The sequence below is a fragment of the Rattus norvegicus genome, chromosome 14 (assembly GCF_036323735.1).
Source record: "Rattus norvegicus strain BN/NHsdMcwi chromosome 14, GRCr8, whole genome shotgun sequence".
Lineage (NCBI taxonomy): Eukaryota > Metazoa > Chordata > Mammalia > Rodentia > Muridae > Rattus > Rattus norvegicus.
This window is the reverse complement of record NC_086032.1, coordinates 44,500,112-44,505,430: the sequence shown is the minus strand read 5'-3', so window position 1 is coordinate 44,505,430 and position 5,319 is coordinate 44,500,112. Positions and strand designations below refer to the sequence as shown.

The following is a 5,319-nucleotide window of genomic DNA, read 5'->3' as shown; positions in this document are numbered from 1 at the left end:
AGAGGAGAAGAAACAAGAGAGGAGGAGGAAGAGACAAGAAGAAGAAGAAGAAGAAGAAGAAGAAGGAGGAGAAGAAGAAGAAGAAGAAGAAGAAGAAGAAGAAGAAGAAGAAGAAGAAGAAGAGGAGGAGGAGGAGGAGGAGGAGGAGGAGGAAGAGGAGGAGGAGGAGGAAGAGGAGGAGGAGGAAGAGGAGGAGGAGGAGGAGGAAGAGGAGGAGGAGGAGGAAGAGGAGGAGGAGGAGGAGGAGGAAGAGGAGGAGGAAGAGGAGGAGGAGGAAGAGAAGGAAGAAGAGGAAGAAGAGGAAGAAGAGGAAGAAGAGGAAGAAGAGGAAGAAGAACCACTACAGGGAAATGCTGCTTACTGATTGGCTCGCAGACATGGATTCAGTTAGCTTGCTTCTGCATCAGCATAGGACCATCTATCTTCCCAGAGAATGCTACCACTTACAGGCAGTGGGATGAGCCATTCTGTACCAATTAACAATCAAGACAACCCCCAACAGACAAGCCTCATCTGAGCAACTCCATCTCAGGTGACTCCAGGCTGAGTTAAGTTGACAGTTAAAGCTATCTAGGACAAATAATTTTTAAAAATCTTTTTTTCTCTTTTTCTAAATCTTCCCTTTCTTTTCTTGATGTTTCATTCCATCCTTATGGTTCCCACTGGTGCTGTGCCCCACACCCTGCATGTTTCTGTATAATCAATCTTTAAATGTTCTTTTTAAAAAAATCCTTCTTACACACTGGTGTCTCATTATGGTGATTCGTCATGTTGCTCTGCAGGAGTGAGTTGTTCTTTAGTGTGTGTAAGTTGTTTCACTTGTAAACATCTTTTGTGCCTTGCATTGCAGAAACACTATTGCAAATCGGTTTCTGTGTCTGCTTCTTCTGGATTCCAAGGATTTCATTGTCTTATTGTTAGAATTGGTTTATTTATTTTCAAAGACAATTGCTTTGCACATTTACAATTTTAGTTACTAATTAGAACTAATTACTAATAACTTAAAATGTATATGTGTGGGCTGGAGAGATGGCTCAGTGGTTAAGAGCACTGATTGCTCTTCCAGAGGTCCTGAGTTCAAATCCCAGCAACCACATGGTGGCTCACAACCATCTGTAATGAGATCTGGTGCCCTTTTCTGGTGTATCTGAGACAGCTACAGTGTACTCATATATAATAAATAAATAAATCATTTAAAAAGAAGTATATGTGTGTGAGTATTCTGCCTGCATGTATGTAGTGGCCCATGAGGTCAGAATAGGGTGTCGGATCCCTTGGAAGTGAATTGACAGGTGGTTGTGAGTCACCACATAGTGCTGGGAACTGAATCTGGGCAAGTGCTCCTAACTGCTGAGCCATCTCTCCAGTCCTCATCTACTTATTAAAACTAAGATACTATCTATATTTTTTAAAATAAAAATGCATTTTAATGCATAAAAACATAAATCACAATTGATATTTAGCAATGTAATACTATCGCACAAACTATACAAAGTCAACTGAAAATTCAGATGGACAAAGTAGGCCAAAGTAAAGGACACAGGGGTAAGAGCAGGCAAGTAAGTGTTTAGAGGCAGTTCTCTGGGCTTTTGCCTTCTATGTTCTGAGTGAAGGCACTGTCTTAGGGTTTCTGTTGCTTTGAAGGGACACCATGATCATGTCAACTCTTATAAGAGAAAGCATATGGGACTGGCTTAGAGTTTCAGAGGTTCAGTCCATTTTCATCATGGTGAGAAGCACGGCAGGTGCAGGCCGACATGGTGCTGGAGACGGAGCTGAGAGTTCTACATCTTGATCGACAACCAGCAGAAGACTGTCACACTGAGTGTATATTAAACATATATCACCTCAAAGCCCAACTCCACCGTGACTCACTTCCTCCGGCAAGGCCACACCTACTCAAACAAGTCCATGCCTCCTAATAATGCCACTCCCTATGGCCAAGCATTCAAACACAGGAGTCTATGGGAGCCGTTCCTATTCACACCACCACAGACACTGATGGCACTCTTTCATGGATCATCTGTACAGACAACAGCTTGGAAAAAGGGTAACCTCACCCTCCAGGCAATGGCAGATCACTTTAGTGTTTAAGATAATGAATGACGGGGTTGGGAATTTAGCTCAGTGGTAGAGCGCTTGCCTAGCAAATGCAAGGCCCTGGGTTTGGTCCCCAGCTCCGAAAAAAAAGAAAAAAGAAAAAAAAAAAAAGATAATGGATGACTTGCTCTCTCTGCATTGAAGGGCAGGCAAGCTTACTAGGTCTGTTAGGATTTCCTAAGCTGGAGTTACTATGGGAAAAGTGGACCATTCATCTTAGACCTCAGCCATTTCAAGGCACACTGGAGACTTGAGAGCAAGAGTGATAACCTTGAACGTGAAGCACACCTGCCCCTGGGCAGTGAACAATAAAGTCCACTGCTCCGGGACTGCAAACTCATACACTATGAAAACCGGTGGGGCAGTTCTTCAGGAAGATGGGAACCCATCCATCCACCTTCAAATCCAGCTACACTCCTGACTCTAGGGCCATTGCAGATATGGCTGCTAGGTCACATGAGCATTAGTAGGTGGCAGAAATGACAAAGGCTATGTCTATAGAGGCTGTTCTGACCTGTGAACATCTGAATGGTCAGTAGCCTAACAGTCCCTAAAAAAAAGCGAACCTGAGAACACCACAAGTCTGGTGCTAGATGGCCTGGACAGGGAGCTAGCCTCAGATGACCACTACTCCAATGCCAGGCAGCCCTGGACAGGCTCCCAGGACAGGAAGCAAGCCAGAGACTAAAACAACCTCACCTGGGGCCATGGGCTCCAGGCAGAAGTGAGCCCAAGACAGACAGACACTCGGGTGGTCCAGTAGAGGAGCGAGTCTGAAATGCTCACTGGAACAGCACCGTGGGGCACAGACAGAGAGTTTTCCTGAAATAAATATCAGTCTGGTGCACCCCAGGTCTTGGGAATGAGGGAGGGGGCAGACCATGCTCAAGATGACCCCACCTGGTATTGTAATGGATACATGAGACAGAGCACTCCTGAAATTACCCCAGAGTCTCCGGGAGCCACTAAGAGGATCAAGTAAGTGGTGGAGAAATGGAAGAGAAAGAAACAAAAGGATGTGAGCACAGTGAAGAGAGGCAGAACTGGAGACTATAGGGTAGTGAGGAACAGCCTGATGTGAGTAGCCAGTGATGCCAACTGGGACCATGGTGGGGTCTTGGCCTGTACTGACACTGGGAGCCACATCTGGGTCTGTGGATCTGCAGCAGCAGAGATCTGTTACCACCGAAGTTCAGGCAGGTCAGAAGGTCCTGGTCTGGGCTGCCACTGGGGACATGTTGATATCTGAGGGCTGTGCAGAACAGACCCCATCCCTCACCCGGGGCATTGTGGGAAGGCTGGCCCCAGAGGCAGGAGAGCAGGAGACCCAGTCACAGTGATTGGGAGATCAGGTCCCATACATTGTTGGAGTTGTGGATTAGCCAGCCCCAAGGATGCAAGCATGGAAGAACTGAGCCTACCACCCATCTCCCTGTGGTAGCATGGATGAGAGATACCCCCCTCACCCCTTGTCCCTCATCACCTGTGGCAGGCAGGAGACCTGGCCCTGGGGGCACAAGAGCAAAAGAGCTGGCCCTGCCCTCTATCAGATGAAACACTCAGAAGAGCAGGCCCTGCACCTCAGCTGGACAACACAGTAGAACTGGCCCTAGATGTGGGGAGTGTGGGTTAGCTGGTCTGGAGGTCATGAGTGTGGGAGAGCCGGCCCAGTTTCTTGTCTGCTGTGTGGTGTGTTGGCAAGGAAGAGATCCCCTCTCCTCTCTTTTGCCCTTGCCACCAGAGGTGGGCAGGAGAGCTGGCCACGATGGGGTCATTAGTATAGGAGAGTTGTCCCTTCCCTTGACCTGGTTCAGTGCTCAGGGAAGCAGGCCCTGTGCTTCATCTGGGCAGCACAGTGAAACTGACCCTGGTGGTGGGGGAGAGCTGGTCCTGCCTCTTGTCTGCCATGTTGCAGAGTCCTCTACCCTGGTCCCTTGGACCTAGGGCAGGTGGTAGAGCTGGCACTAGGGTCATGAGACAAGAGAGCTAGTCCTGTTCCTCAACTGCTGCGCACTCAGAAGAGCAGGCCTTGTACCTTGCCTGGGCAGCATATAGAGCTGGCCCTGGATGTGGACTTGCTAATGAGCCAGCCACAAAGGAGAGCTGACTTTGCCTCTTGTCTGGTGGTGCAGTTGAGGGAGAAACACTCTCTTCACCTCCCTTATCCAGGGTCACCAGAGTGGGAGAACTGGCCATGTCCCTCGTGGCTGCAGTATTCAGGAGAGCAGGCCCTGCATCTCACCTGGGCAGCAGGTCCTGGTTGCAGGGGTTTCTGGTAAGCCAGCCCCAAGGGCATGAGAGCATGAGAGCCAGCAGGCTGACCATCTCTGATTCTCTCAGGTCTGGATCTATGGCTTTCAATTGGTCCACCCCAACACATACTCCATCAGTGAATTGCTGGAATGCATGAAGGGGCTGGTTTTACAGATGCAAAACTACAGTATCTCCATGACACAGTGCAACAACAAGACATCTGAGAGGAGCCCCAATGAGGTTCCGGTATCTATAGAGTAGCGGAAGCCAGAGGCTTCATACCACACCAATGAGTCATTGCAGAACATCTGCAAGCAAAGAAATGTGAACAAAAGGACATACTGTGGGACACACTATGGTATACTACAGCTTCCACAACAAGATTTTTTTTTCCCCCTCTGGACTGGAAGAGCTTGAAGGGGCTTGAGACACCATATGAACAACAATGCCAACCAACCAGAGCTTCCAGGGACTAAGCCACTACCCAAAGACTATACATGAACTGACCCTGGGCTCCAACTGCATAGGTAGCAATGAATAGCCTAGTAAGAGCACCAGTGGAAGGGGAAGCCCTGGGTCCTGCTAAGACTGAACCCCCAGTGAATGTGATTGTTGGGGGGAGGATGGTAATGGGGGGAGGATGGGGAAGGGAAAACATATAGAAGGGGAGGGGGAAGGGATAAGGGGATGTTGGCCCAGAAACTGAGAAGGGGAATAACAATCGAAATGTAAATAATAAATACTCAAATTAATAAAGATAAAAAATAAAAAAATAAAAAATAAAAAATAAAGATTTTTTTTCTCTGTTGAGGGAAAGGTTTCATGGGTGGGTACAAAGGGAGGGGGAAATGAGTGGGATTGGGGTGCACAATGTGAAGTTCAAAAAGAACCAATAAAAAGTTTGAAAATCTTTTAAAAAAAAAGAAACAGCTATACCACTCTTGGGCATATACTCAAAGAACACTT

The 5,319-nt window shown here is 47.6% G+C and overlaps 1 non-coding gene across 1 annotated transcript; it reads left to right on the top strand.

Moving 5' to 3' along the window:
• The first annotated feature begins 2,516 nt into the window (after positions 1–2,516).
• LOC120096822 (small nucleolar RNA SNORA17) lies at positions 2,517–2,648 on the top strand. The gene has a single exon (XR_005493654.1). It is a non-coding gene; the product is annotated as a small nucleolar RNA SNORA17 (small nucleolar RNA).
• The last annotated feature ends 2,671 nt before the right edge of the window (positions 2,649–5,319 follow it).